At 49.4% G+C, this 15,330-nt stretch overlaps 1 long non-coding RNA gene across 1 annotated transcript in view; it reads right to left on the bottom strand.

Moving 5' to 3' along the window:
- Positions 1–15,330, bottom strand: part of LOC140918157 (uncharacterized) — a 33,251-nt gene continuing 17,921 nt past the window's right edge. The window contains exons 3-4 of the long non-coding RNA XR_012161094.1: positions 7,031–7,204; positions 1–4,615 (exon numbers count right to left, since the gene is read on the bottom strand). This is a non-coding gene — a long non-coding RNA (uncharacterized lncRNA). The remainder of the gene's footprint in view (positions 4,616–7,030; positions 7,205–15,330) is intronic.

Below are 15,330 nucleotides of genomic sequence, written 5' to 3'. Positions count from 1 at the left end.
TTGGTCCCATAAAAGATATTACCTCACCCATCTTATCTCTCTAATATCCTGGGACTGATAAGGCTACAACAACACTGCCTTCAACAACCTCATATAATTTAGTCAAACAAGAGAAGCCACTTCTGAACCGTGCACGTCTAGATCCTGAATAAGATAGTGCTGATAGCTAGAGGCCTTCACGCCAACTTGTTAATGAGCTATTAATTGGATCGTCTGACTCCTGGCTAGCAATTTGCTGTCCGGCCAGTAGGTGGTACAACACTCCTGATCAAAACCGACTGCAGCCTGGTGAAAGGGCCTTCACTGGGAAGGGCTCTCCCGCTGAGGCTGAGGCCTGTCAGAGAAGATGAGGGAAGGGAGTGGCCGCTCCATGGGAGCAAAGAGAAGCTTTGCCAAGCCAAGGGTGATGCCAAGAGAGAACTCAGCTACGAGGAACATAAGTGCTGTTCCGAGCACCGCAGGAGGAAAATGTCTCACTTTCTCTTGTCAGCAAGGAACATCAACCTGAAACCTGCTGCTGTCTGTGTTAGAAGATATGGGCAAGTGCAGTAGGGCAAGCAACTGAGGACCCTGTTTTCTGCTGGCAGAACTCCACAGCCCTCCATGGAGCCCTGCTGGCAAATATTTTGACCCTCTCTCTTGACATCCTGCGTTACCTGCTCATCTCACTGTGCCTGTTTCCAAAACTGGAATAATACCCTCTGCCATGGGGTGCTTTGATATGCAGAAAGGGAGTTTGGGGTGAAAACCTGTCCATATTGTAGTTAAAGGGAGCTGTGCCGTTGGCTTCAGCAAGGCCAGGATTTTATCCTGTCAGTGCAAGGCAGCATTTGCTGTTTATTTCTGCAGCCCAGGTAGCATTAGGTGCAGTTTCCTTTACTGTTTGAGGGATACAGCCATATCCCTATATGCTTACAGCTTCTATCCAACCTTTGAGTATTAGTTGAGTGCTGGCTTCCTGCCTGAGGCTGCGTGGATAACACCTGGCTTGTATATAGCACTCTTCATTCATAGATCTCAAAGTGCTTTAACATGGAGGTCAGTTTGGTAACCCAGTGTTTACAACTGGGGAAACTGAGGAACAGAGAGGGGAAGTGACTTGCCCAAGGTCAACCAGCAGGCCAGAGCCAGGAATAAAACCCAAGTCTTATGCATTGCAGACCAGTGCCTTTGCCCCCTAGGTGTGGATGAAGGCACTTGTAACCTCACTCTGATAAGCTACAGAAAATACCAGTAAATATGACTTAATGTGTGACATTCCCCATGGTACAATCTGGACAGATGGACAGCTATGTCCCCTCAAATCTCCAACCTGGGGGGCCTTTTACACTGCTTCGCTGTAAGAGCAATCACTCTTGGTGCTGCTTGCACACAGCCCCTCACATGTAAAATCTCTCCCAGCTGAATTACATGATTGCTCTGGCCTCATGAATTACATACAGGCAGACACCAGCAACTTCCCAGTCCCAGACCTTCTCCAAGAATGTATGTCTTGTACTGCCCAGCACCCTCCTGGACAATACTAGGTCATAGAAAGTCCATCATCTCATTGATGGAAAATGATATGCATAAATCCTGTTATCTCAAGTGGCGTTCCCAACACTTCAATCCAAACGCGCTGGTTTAGCTAAAACAATAAAACAAGTTTATTAACTACAGAAAGATAGATTTTAAGTGATTATAAGTATAGGGCCAGAGATGTCAGAACTGGTTACAAAGAAAAGAAAAGATAAAATGTAGACTATCTACTGGACTCGTCCCGCAGGTCAGTGTTTCTTAAGGTGTTGTTGCTGCCATGAGCAGAGAGGAGTGGAGCAGAGAGGTGTGGAGGAGAGTGGTAATTTGTCTTGTGTGTGTTATTTTTTCTTATACCATTATCCTCTCTTTGAAGATTATCTCCAGCTGGGGGTCAGGCGACAGCCAGTCTGTTTACATGGGAACCTCCAGTTGTTCTACTGGCAATCTGTAAAATTCTTGCTCACACCCTTCTTGAATGGCCACTAACCTAGCTGATGGTCCAGTTGATTTTGTTGACACCTGGCTAATGTGTTGGTTTGTCATTTGTTCCTGAGGAACTGGTTTGTGCCTGCTTTTCTAAACTTGGAGCATGTTATACAGTAGAATCTTATAACTTTACATACAATGATGATACACATATTTTATCAGGAATAATAATGTTCAGCAGATGGAGTTTTCAGAGGATACCTCAGAAGGCATACTTTGTACAAAATTTATCATGGATTTGTAAAAAGGATGAATATAGGCATATAGTCTGTCTCACTGTGATATGTACATTATAGGTTCGATATTGGTATGAGGCTTTATCCTCTATATGGAGCAGTAATGTTTAATCGCCACTAGGGAAGGGCGAGAATATGTAGTGCCAGGACTGCCCTGAAGAGGGCCTCCTTCATCAGAGCCAGAAGTATTCATGATTGACTCTAGGAGTTGGGCACCTACCCAAGACTGACAAGGACACTGAGTTTATGGCGTCTGCCAGTGAAGCGTGCTGCTCTTTAGATGAGCTGCTGAGATAGGATGTTAATTTAGCACCTCTGGTAGGAGGTAAAGATTCTGTGACTTTTTTAAAGAATAAGGGATAACTCATCGTTTCTGCCCTATACAACTAGGGTCTCTTTTCCAAGGCACTGTGGGGAGTGGAGATGGGGAGGAGCATGTTCTCATGGCAAAAGCACAGGCCTCGGATTGTGTCATCTTGTGTGTTTAGAGCATACAGTACCATGGGGCCCCACGTGGACTGGGGCCTCTGGGTGCAATGGCAATGAATGTATTTACTAATAATCCTTGTTTGGTTCCCAGGTCTGCCTCTGACTAGCTGTATAAGAGCGAGCCAGTGGTGTTGCCTCTCTCTGTCCTGTTTCACCCATCTGTGAAATGCAGATAATGCCTGTTCTGCCGACATTTATTAATTTATGGCACACTTCATGTCTTGGATGGAAGGTGCTCAGATACTGTGGGGAAGAGCCATGACATAAATTCATGTATTTCCCTGTTGTCCATGTGACATTTTTTCCACAGCAACACCAGTGTCTTTGTGAACTCCGGGTTTCACCCTCTTGCTGCCAAGCATCCCCGTGTGGGATTAAGCGGATCCTACACCAGTTTCCAGTTCATCTTTCCATCTGTGCTGCTACTGGCCCTTTGTTGCAGCTTCAGGACCAAATCCCACAGCACATGCCGGTTTGCTGAGCTCGCGCGGTGGGCTTGGCAGCGTTATGCAACGAAACCGGAGCCCTTAGGAATGGTTCATCCTTGTGCACCGAGCCCTTGCTGTCAGCTACAGGTCTGCCTTTGAAGAGCTCTGTGCAGTGGAGGAACAAAGCAAACAGTTCCTCTGCACAGACAGCAAATAAAGCAAAATCACACTGAGCTTCTGTTCCCTTTTCTACAGAAAACAATTTAAAAATAAAGGGGCAAGGGAATAGAAAGACTTTGTACATTTTCATATTTGAAACAGCCTTTCATGTGTCCCAGGGTGAAAGGCAATTTACATTTCAAGAGGTCAGAGTGTAACTACTTCTTTCGTTTTTTCCCCATTTTAAATGTTACTAAATTCTATATATATTAATTTCATTCTGTGGCTTTTTTTTTAACAGCTCCTGTCTCCCTCTCTCTGATTCCCAGGCCATTCCAAGACGTTTGAGGAGACTTTATCGGGCAGGAATCTAGAACCAATTGTAGATGCAAACACTTCCAGTACACCAGCAAATGATAAAGAGGAGCTGCCTTCGGCTGTTGCGGAAACTGCTTTCCTAAGAGGGAAATTAATTTCTCAGTAGAAATTACATCGTTGGTATGACCTCAAGTGTCAGGTATGTGTAAAACCTAAACTGCTCTCTGCAGAAATGGCACCTGATGGTAAAGCATGTACAGAAACAAGTGCTTGCCCTCTAGCGTGTGAATAACTAGCCAGTGGGGGTAGCAGAACATCATGGCTCACACGAGGAGGGCAGAAGATATGGAGCAATACCAGTAAGGGTCACTCAAAACCTGTCTCTGCCTGACTGTAGCAATGCCCACCCTGCCTCTGCTGAGGACGAACCTCAGCTCCACAGTGCCTGTCCCTCCACCCTGGCTGAAACGTTCCGCAAGCCAAAGCCTGCTGTCCAGGGAAGAAAAGGGTGTTCCAGAGAAAGGGACTTTGAATAATCATCAGAGAACCTTCCCCTCTGATCATTCCTCGCTGCCGCATTGACTGAGGAGAGAGATGTCTTTCGGGCCCTAACAATCTAATTGCGTCTGATAAAGAGCCTGTAAGCAGCACCTCTGCTCCGAAGGAGGGGGCCACAAACCTTTCATTGCCAGGGGCTGCGGTTTTGTTTTCTCTTCCGCCAGCTTACCTCTTCCGGCTGGAGAAGGCCTGGTGATTGCACTGGGGAGTGAAGCCTGCTGCAGACACAGACCCTTCTCACTCTCACCACTGGCTATGATGGATATCCGAGTGTACATTAGCAGATGCACTCTGGGATATTCAAGGACATGCAAAGCGCCATAGAAATGCAAAGCGTTTCTAGAGTGGTGAAGCTGGTTTACTTGCATGAAAGCACATCCACGGCGTCGGTGGTGAGGGGCAGATCAGCATCCTTCTGTGACGCTGTGCAAAAAAAAAAAAGAAAGAAAGAGAGAGAGAGAGAGAGAGAGAGAGAGAACCCTGTTTATGAAACCAGACTACCTGGTAGAAAATGATCTCCGGGGAAAAAGCCTATTGCTGATTTTAGCTCTTTTTGTTTCTTTAAAATACAGCAGTGGTTTGGCTGTTTTGGCAAGTGCCAGCCTTTTTCCCCACTCACCTTCTGCCTGCCACGGGCTGCTTTTATTTATAGCAAGGGGGGCAGGGAAGGGAGGAGGACATATGGGCGTAACAGTCAGCCAGCCCTCACCGGGAAAAGGACAGCAGGGGCAGGAAGACAGGCAGAAAAAATACAAGAGATAAGAGGAGGGAAACCAGGCCTTGAACAAGTCCATGGAGCGAGGACTGGGCTGGAAATGACGTCGCTAAATTTGGCAACACGCTCTGGCCTGACTCTCCTCTCACCAATGCAGCTAGTCGCATAAGTGGTGTTACTCCTGCTTTACACCAGCGTGAGACCACCAGCTTGGGCACTGTTGCTCTTTAAGGAGCCTTCTGTTGCACCCAGGCAATGCTGTAAGAGACACTTCCACCAAAATCCTGCATTCCTACTTGGTTTTCCACTCTGCATCTGCGGAGAGATTGTTTCTAAAGAGATCTTTCTTTTTCCTAAGGGGCTGCCCTCCTCTGGCCTAATCCATTCAGCAGCATTACAATCCATCTCAGTATGGCATTCTGGGGCATAGGCGCCGACTTCTGCTTGCGCCGGTGGGTGCTTGACCCGCCTCCGCCCCCGGCCCCATCCTGACGCCACCCCTGCCCTGCCTCCATTCCAACCTCTTCCCCAAAGTCCCCGCCTCAACTCCGCCCCCTCCCTGCCCCTATTCCGACTCCTTCCCCAAATCCTCGCCCCGGCCCCGCCTCCTCCCTTGAGCACGCCACGTTCCCGCTCCTCCCCCCTCCCTCCCGGAGCTTGCTACACGGCCACAGCAGTGAGCAGCAGCGAGCGCTGGGAGGTAGGGGGAGGAGCAGGGACGCGGCCCGCTCAGGGGAGGAGGCGGAGGTGAGGTGGGGCGGGGAGGGGAGCTTGGCTGCCGGCGGGTGCAGAGCACCCACTAATTTTTCCCCATGGATGCTCCAGCCCCGGAGCACCCACAGAGCCTGCTCCTGTCTTCTGGGGTGCAATCCACACCAGTGAGGGGCTGTGTCACCACCTGGCCTGCAGCCTTGTGTTTCTCACCATGCTTTGCTGCTGTAGCTCTCACCTGGGCTGCTCACAAACGGCATGCGGGTAAAACCCTGCCTGTCCGTGTATCAGGGTTCCCTCTAATTTTCCCCACCCACGCGTGGAATGAATTTTGTGACGTGTGACACATCACCTCCAGATTGGTGCACATAACAAAATTCATGTGGTGGGGGTAGGGCCGAAGGGTTTGGAGTGTGGGAGGGGGCTAGGGCTGGGGCAGAGGGCTGGGGTGCAGGGGTGTGAGGGCTCTGGCTGGGGATGCAGGCTCTGGGGTGGGGCCAGGGATGAAGGGTTTGCGGTGCAGTAGGGTGCTCCGGGGCTATGGCGGGGAGAGAGGACTCCCCCCAGCTCTGTCTTCCCGCAGCAGCACCTGGGCTTGAGGGGAGAGACACCTTTCCCTACAGCGGCAGCTCCAGGGCTGGGGCCACAGGATAGGTGCCCCTCCCCCCAGCAGTTCCAGCCGGGGCTGGGGTCAGGCCGGGGGAGGGGCGCCGCAGCAGGTCCCGGCCAGGGCTGGGTTCGGGCCGGGGGAGGGGCACTGCAGCCACAGTTGGGTCCAGGTTGGGCCGGGCTGGGAAGGGCCGGGCAGCGGCCAGGTTCGGGCAGCAGCCAGGTTCGGCCCAGGGTAGAGATGCCCTGGCCGGTCCAGGCCGCCCTGGCCGCGGCAGGTTGGGGGCCGGGCTAGGTTGGAGCCAGGGAGGGGCGCCCCTCCCCTGGCAGGTCCCCAGGAGGGTTCCCTGAGCACCTGCGCAGTACTAAAAAGGCTGCTGGACAGCCATGCAACCACGCAGCTTACAGGGAACTTAGCTGTGTATAGCTGCAGCTTACCAGCCGCTCTCTGGCTTCAATCAGCCAGGCTTCCCACTTGCAGGGTGACCCCAGCACACTTCCAGTCCCAGATTTTCCCCCAAAAATGTGTGATCTGCCCTGTCCAACCCTCTCCTGGACAGTGCAGATATATTTGGTCCTTTGCCCCTCTAAGGGGATCAACATACTGCTGCCTTAAGTGAAGTTACCCAAACATTTCAGAACAGTGGATTAGTTTCAATTAAGGATTAAAACAAGTTTATTTAACTACAAGGAGATAGATTTTAAGTGAGGGCATTGAAGTCAGAAATTGTTACAAAAGAAATAAAGAGAAAATGCTTCCTCAGCATAACAAACTGGCCTTGGTTCATGGGGAAGTCCCTTACCATGTTTCCAGTAACATCACTGACCAAAGTCTTAGGTTAAGATCTGCTCCCAAAGTCCAACAGCTGTTTCTTTTGTCTTGCTTGGCGAAAAGAAAGAGATAGATAGGGAGAGAGAACTTGGGGTGGTTTTGCCCCTCACTTGTATAGTCCAGTTCCCCTTCGAGATGCGTTTTCCTGAAGGTTACAAAACAAAGTTTATTCAAACAGTAAAGAAGGCAATATGGCATCAGGCAGTGAAAAGGGATGTATGCTGTTCCTTCTCACGTCTGTTTGCTGAAATACAGATTTTCCTTGTCCCCTGTCTTCCGCCTCTCGCTGTCTGAGGAACCTGTTTACAACTTATATATAAATTGAGGTAAACACACACTCCTTTGTTTAAGACCTGCTTGACCAGTCCTGCCTAATCAGGGCTACATGGGTTTGAACATGAGCTACCAACGTCAGTTAGAGGGAATTCATAACTTTATATATAATGTTGCTACACACATTTCATCATGATAGGATTGACCAGTAAATTACTATTTTTCAAATGATGCCACACAAGGCATAATTTGTACAAAGATGATTGCAGTAGTGTGTGGGGCATGAATACGGGGTGCCTTTGGTCACACTCTGTTCCACAGCACTGATGGAGGTCCCGCTACAGACGGAAGGGTGGTCCCCGTGCCCGGTCGATCGAAGCCTTTCCCCAAGGGGACTCAATAGTTAAGATTCCCTCTGAGCATTGAGAAATTGCTGATGGAAGGAGCGAGGGACGGAAGGTGCGGGTGACCAAGGGGCTTTTTCCCTGCTCCTGGGTTGTGGCAGTTTTGGGAAAGACCAAAAGAAAAGGAAGGGGAGGTGCCTGCAACAAGACTAAGGAGGTACTGGAAATCCTGAGCCATAAAAAGGTTTGTACTTGTTGTTGTCCTAATCAAAGGGACTGCAGAGCACTCATCTGCTTGTACGATGGGTTCCTTTCCCCTAACTAGGGTGACCAGATGTCCTGTTTTTAAAGGGACAGTCCTGGTTTTTGGGACTTTTTCTTATATCGGTGCCTATTACCCCCACCTCCTGTCCTGTTTTTTCACAGTTGCTATTTGGTCACTCTACCCCTAACCTTTGCTGCTCTTCAGCAGAGCGACTGTGTTTGCAGAAATAACCTGAGACACTGCTGTAATAATCATGGCAAATAACTAACACGGAATGGCTCCTGGAGACCAGACAAAATGGGTGGGACTGCTCCCAGCTCTGTGCTACCTGATTTGTGGAAGGAGGGGGTGGTCCCAATACAGCAGCCGTCTCTCGGCACTGCTGCTTCTGAGGCAGCAGGGCCGGATCAATAAAAACCCTTTATATCATTTATTATTCACTTAAACACATGCTTTGATAAAGGCATCCCAGGAGCAGAGTCATGAGTCTCCAGAGGGCGCCTTCTCACTTGGGTGAAAAATAGCTGGTGTTGAAGCTCAGGAATATAAATCTACACTATGCAAAATCTTTGACTCCCCTCCCCAGTTGATCGTAGTCTTGGTAGCTGTCCTGGGCGACATTTGTACCGGACAGCTGCGGGGATAAAGAAGGAACTGGGAAAGAGTTCTGGGAACTGGGAAAAGGAATTCTTTAACAGACTGGCCTTTAAATGTGCTCCACTTCCCCTTCCCCGGGTCCCAGTCCGTTCAGGGCTGCTGGTAGTTGGAGACCGGGATGGGAGCATGGAAGCACAGACATGCATTTTATGCAAACTCAGGGGATGCTGAAACCCTTTTCTGCCCCACACCACAATCCAGACTAGAAGGAGCTGATGTCTCTCTGTTTTGCCCCCATCCAAGATGCTCCCCCCCGACCCTTTCCAGTCTTTGATCTTTCTCCCAAGAGGGGCAGCCCAGACCACTCCAGCAGGCCCGCAGGCACTGGCTGCGCTGTTGTCTGCTACTCTGCGCCTCCCAGACGCCCATTCTGAATGTGGAGGCAGACCCTAGGGATCCCATGTTAATCTGCCCTGATCTGAAATACCTTTTCATTTCCTTCCCTCTCTCCTCTCCCAGAGGCCTTTGCGCTGACTGCTTCGCAGTTTTCATCTCTTTATACATCTCACCAGGTAACAAACCTGTGTCCACCCTGGAAGATCGCACTGGTTACTACATTGCACACTCCAGCGGGGCTAGAACGCAGATCCTGCTGCTCCAGGCAGCCCAAGCCCCTGCATCCCCGCTCTCAGTTAGATGTTAGTAGTACAAGGCAATGGCTCATTGCTGAGCAGTTCTGATTCTTCCAGGGGTGGTGCACAGACCCACTAGTCAAATAAATATCTGCAGCTCTTCTCCCATGTCTGTACCTCTGGATTCCTCTCTTCCCCCTGCTTCTCTGTAACTGTATAATGTAACTCAGTAAAGCTCCTGGGGAGACAGTGTGTATGCTAGACGCACTATGAAATGAAACCTACTATGAAACCTATGAAATGAAAGTAACGCCATGTCCAGGAGGCACTCTGGGAGTGGCTATCAAGCCCAGGGAAGATTTCATCTGGGGTTTGTTTCTAAGGTCAGGAAGGTCTTTGTAACTGGTGCAGAATATTATGTTGATTCAATGGCACTGGGTCTTATTCCAGTTCTTCAAAAGTAAGAACCAGCCATCTCTGGCAGGGAGATGCCCGTGAGTGGCTGCATAACAATTATTATGGCAGCCAGGGTAAGTGGCCCCGTGGTGGTGTGTGCTAGAGAGCAGGGGTGGAGATGTCAGCTTGCTTTGCTGAGCTGCTAGGCGTAGACTGGCCCAGAATGCTGGAAGCAGCCTGATCTGCCTGGTAAAAGGCCTGTATTTTTACCTGCCCCAAAGAACCATTTCATGGATAAGCTTTTATATGTCTCTCCTCAGTGTGCTGTCTAAGCACCTTACAAATGTGAAGTCTCATGACTGCCCTGTGAGGGAGGGAAACTGAAGCACCAAGAGGTTAAGGCCCCACAGGAAGCCCAAATAAGGCCAGGAATAGAACCCCAATCCCCTGAGTCCAGTGCAATTACCTTAACCACAAGACAGTTCTTCCTCTTATGCCATTGCCGACTGCCGGGGCTGAAGACAAACATCACGTGACATTGGAAAGTTGGAGATCCCATTAGTCAAATGATGCTCTTGCCCATCCACTGTGACAGCAGATTAGTGTCTTGGCCTGTGACCTAGCCAGTCCTTCCTTGAAGCAGAAAACCTCAGCACAATGGCGCATGACAGTGAGATTCCAAGGTCTTGAACAAGATCCAGCGGTGTCACCCGTCTGCTTTTGGGCCATCAATTCCTCCCTGGTATTCAAGAGTTTTCTGATGAGCCTGGGCATTTTCAGTAGCTTTGCAGAACGGCTTCATTGAATTTATCAGCATTGCCATGTGCAAGTATTAGATACAAAGTACAGCAGCAGAGAGTGACGACAAGGGGGAACGAAATCGGGATGTGTGTCTGGGAAACACTTTTCATGCTATGCCAGGGTGGAAGAGGATTTGCATTTCAGTCAGCAAATGCTGATTTTCTCCTCTCTAAATGAAGGTTTGGAAAGGAAAAAGAGACTTTGCTCAAGGACACGTGGAAGGGGTTTGTATGAGGACATAGGCCCCGAGGTCAGTGGGGCTTGAGGGGGGCACTCCACCATGCGGGAGGAACTCAGCATCTCATAGGATCTGATGCAAAAATGTGAGTGTTGGTGCCTGCAGAGGCCTCCTGACCATGGGAGTACGGATCTATGCATATACATCCTCCGCTGTAACCCAAGGTGCTCATAGTTACACGCTGTCTCCAACTGCTGCCTGTGGCCAGTGTTTCATCCTGCTACTGGCAGCCTGCTTTGTGTTGGTTTGGCTGCCTGACAGTGGGGTTTGTTTAGATTGAGCAGCTGGCAGAGCTGGAGCGATTGCTAACTAATGGCTGTAAAAACTGCTGCGGCTTTTTGCTCAAGAATAGTTTTTCTGTTTTGCTAAGTGCTGTTGTCTTTGCACTGAGTTTCTATGTGCAGGTGCCGCTGTTTTGGTAGCGGAAGATGGTGCATAATGGGTTTAATTTCTACAGAAGCCAAGCTTGGTCTTTGATAGAGCTTCCTGGGGACGGATGTCGGCTGGAACACGCCAGCATGCTGGGATGGAGGGGTGGGTGGGCAGCAAGCACGTTTTCCCTTTAAGGCCAAGGCCTTTTGTAGCTAGAGGGTGACCTTGTTTCTGCCCGTGAAAGCAGAGCAGGTTCTCCCAAGGGGGGCCCTGAAGCTCTCACTGGAGCCAGGCATGTTCCCTTCCAAAGCTCTATGGGATTCTCATGTGCGGACAGGCTGCTGAGTAGCAATGCATTGCCACAAAATTCAGAGCCTTAAAGATGGGAGCACTGTCTTGGGGGTGGCTCCAAACTCAACGGGAGCGTTGCATCCTGAATATCCTAGGCTGAGCCTGTCTCTCTAATGGCCTGGCTCAAATCCAAATACTCTCAAGCTCTGGGTGGATTAGAGTAAAATTGGGAACCAGATCCAAACTCAGTAAGTTTGGCCCATCTCTACATTATATAATCTTTTCCCTTTTCTTTTCCAAGTGGCTAAGCTTTTCTTTTCCAAGTGGCTAAGCCAGCCGCCCACCATCCAGGACATTCAGTCAGTTTAGTGATAGTTTCACCAAAACAATTCTTATAATTGTCCCATCAGAGCTGAGCTCCCCAGATCTTTACCTTATCTGCCTCTGCCACTTGCCAGGTGGCTGTGTCTATAGGAATATGTAGTGAACAGATTATTCAATTAGGAATTTAACACATGATCAGGTGATCACTTAAGAGGATTTCCAGTAAAACAGGATTTGAATAAACTGTTGTGCGAGTAATGTATTCTCTTAACTGGTTTATTCCCTTATCATTTTTTTTAAGCACCTTAGCACATTCAGTTTGTCATTGTTGATCCTTTTCTCAATGCTCTCCCTTCCTCCCCGATTTATGCAAATCCTCAGTAAGGCATTTAATGCGCTGCACGTGTCAATAGCATTGACATCTCCAATAAAGCCTTATACTTCATGCACGCCCTGGCTGATTAAGACTGAGGGACAGGGCCAGATCTTGGAAAGGGAAGGCTTCCATTCAGCACTAGCCACTTCCTTTGAGTTGGCTTCGCCGGTGGAGCGCCTGATTAAATCTCCCCCGTCTTGTTGCTGTATTTCTTTTGATGAAAAGGGTCTGCTGAAAATGCTTCTTCTCTGTGCACTGTAATCTTACTGATCTATGAAGGAATTTGAATAGGGAACTGAGGCCAGTCCTGTCTAGGTCTATTTCCTGGTGTGTCACTCAGCTATTGGAAGAGCTCAAGGGGGCAGTTAGATGCATTAATGCTCGTCGGCATTAAAATGTATGGGAGGATTTCTCGTCCAAGAGAGAGCATGAGTGAAAGGGGGAGACAGACAGACTATGTGCAGTGGCAGCAAGGAGAACAAAAAAATCCGGCAATAGCTTGTTTGCGTTCTGCCAAGAGCCCAATGGAGAAATCAGAGGGTAAAATCCTGTCCTCCAGGTGCACTCCTTGGTGACAGAGCTGACTGACACGTTAGTTGTGGGGACTCAGTGCCCCGCCCTGAAAGATGCCTGAATATGTTAATAAGGAAAACTGGAATCGCAGGATAGGCTGGGAACTGCTTTGAAAATTTTCAGAGAGGCAGAAAAGCAGATTTTCCCATTAATTGTGCTAACAGAGCTGGGGATTTTTAAGAAATCAGCCTGGCGACTGCGATGGTAATTTGCATAATTTTACCCAGCATCCTCTGCAGTTCCTTTTGTTTTCTGATGATTGCAGTGATTTTCCAACATTTTTTTAACATGCACTATTACTTCAGGTCAGTCTTCCTTCCTACCCTGATCCCGCACCTTCCCTGTGGCCATTATAGCCAGGGCTCAATGCATTCTGGATTCTGCAGCTCAGAATTCCCCCTGGAGGCCACTCCTTGCTCTAACGTCTCAGCTCTCATTTTGAAACAAATGGTTTCCAGCCCTCCTGGTTGCAAAGATAAACACAAGCAGAGTGTAACGAAGGCAGCGATGTCTGTCTAAGTCTGCAGACAGCCTGAAACAGTGGCTCTGAGAGGTGTGAACCACCCCATTGATAGCAATTGATTGTTAATTCTGGAACCTAATGATGCCACTCTGGGGAATATTGAAAACTAAAACTGTAGGGACAGCATCAAATGAATTGAATGCAGCAGTAACATAAACAGCACGGGGACTGCTGCGCTGACTGTATTATTCATTTTTTGTATTTAACTCAATAAAATCCTCAATTTAAAAAATGACCAGAAGCTGCTGGAGAGCCCAAGGTCCTTGCTGGAGAAGTTTGGCTCCTCTCACCCCAGAGTATGTGGGGACCTTGATTATAACGCTCAGTAACATCACATGTTTACATTGGTAAATTACTGTGGTCAATCCCACTGGTTTCAACCCCCATTTTTTAAAAGCTGGGGAGGGATAGCTCAGTGGTTTGGGCATTTGCTTGCTAAACCCAGGGTTGTGAGTTCAACGCTTGAGGGGGCCATTTAGGGATCTGGGGCAAAAATTGGGGATTGGTCCTGCTTTGAGCAGAGGGTTGGACTAGATGACCTCCTGAGGTCCCTTTCAACCCTGATATTCTATGAGTCTATGACAGTATCAAAGGGGCAAGATGAAAGTAATTTCACTCTACGGCAGTGCTGGGTGCTGCTTCTTGCTTACATCCCCACTTTCTGTTTCTGCGCCATTCAGTTCCTCTCTCTAGGTTTCAGGACTTAACCTGTCTTAGAACCTGAGCTCCTGTTCTAGGCTCCAGGCCTCACTGCTCCAACTTCTCTAGGTTCTGGTGTAGTTTGGCTCTGTCCTCCTATGCATTTGCTACTCGTCCGCTTCTGCTGTCACCCAAGAATTGGCTCACGGCTGAAGTTACCAAAGAAGTGCCCAAGACGGAAAGCTGTGAAGCAGCTACACAGGGCACAGAGAAGGGCTCTGTGGTTTTGAGTGTGCTAACAGAGACCAGTGGCCAGTTTCAGAAACAATGAGTCCATTGTTCGAATCACTAGTGTCTCCTCCTGACGAGCCCTGTCCCATTCCTTGGCAGCCCTGCGTGAAAGCCGGGGGTTGAGGAGAAAGGAGGGTGGCATCACTCACAATCAGTGTTGATAAAGCTGCTGTTCACTCCAAATCGGTGCTGTGTGGAGGCTCGGTTGTACCAGGCTGGACCTAAACCAGGTGTTGGACCAGCCTGCCTGGGTTTCTTGTTTGTCGCAGGCCTGACTCTGCTTGGTCTGACGCATGTACTGTTGGCCTCACTTTCCCCACTGGTCAGAGAGGGTGAGTCAGAGTGGAGCCTGGGTAACAGGGGTAGATCACATGCAAGAAAAATGTGAACAGCCACTGTTGTGGCTGGTGTGACCATCAGTGCTGGAACTAGCGGGGCTGCCTGGCGCACCCCCTGGCTTGAAAAGGTTTCCATTATATACACTGTTTACAGTTCAATGGCTCTCGGCACCCCCCTGCACAAATTGCTCCAGCCCCCCTGGTTGTGACTGCAGAACTCATCATACACACCAGCACCAGTCTAGTCCTCCACCAATACGGTCTGCCATTGCCCAGAACCGTCTCTGTGACAATGGGACCAGCTCGTGGTCCCCCATCAAACCAATAGAGAAGGGCCTGGGAATGGAGCCTTGTCCGAAGTGCAAGCAGGGCTCTGTACAAAGACTCCTGCAGTCGCTGTGACACCTGAGGCAGCTCAAGTCATCTGTGCGTCGCTCCCACTCGGCCCCTCTGTGCCTCACATCACTCAGCCCTCCCCTTGCACCTCTTCTGGAGGGCAAAAAACCTGACACCTTGGCTTGTCCAGATGGCACTTTGCCTTGCACCAGACTTTCCAGGCAATTTGTTTGTCCCCAGCCCGCTCTCCATCAGGCTCCCAGCATTGCCAGGTCCTCTCCCTCAGACGGGATTAAAGAAGTGCTGCTTACAAAGGATACGGAAAGCAGAGGTCACTTATGAAAGAGACAATACCTCCCTCATGCTCACATCAGTGTACAGTGCAGAGCGCACCGTGCATGCCCAGGGGGGCGAGGGAGAGGATAGTCTCAATGATCCCATTGAGGGGGTCCACATAAGCCCTACTGCCACATAGAATCATAGAATCATAGAATATCAGGGTTGGAAGGGACCCCAGAAGGTCATCTAGTCCAACCCCCTGCTCAAAGCAGGACCAATTCCCAGTTAAATCATCCCAGCCAGGGCTTTGTCAAGCCTGACCTTAAAAACCTCTAAGGAAGGAGATTCTACCACCTCCCTAGGTAACGCATTCCAGTGTTTCA

Source organism: Lepidochelys kempii, chromosome 10, assembly GCF_965140265.1.
Source record: "Lepidochelys kempii isolate rLepKem1 chromosome 10, rLepKem1.hap2, whole genome shotgun sequence".
In the NCBI taxonomy this organism is placed as follows: Eukaryota; Metazoa; Chordata; order Testudines; family Cheloniidae; genus Lepidochelys; species Lepidochelys kempii.
This window is presented reverse-complemented; position numbering and strand designations above follow the sequence as displayed.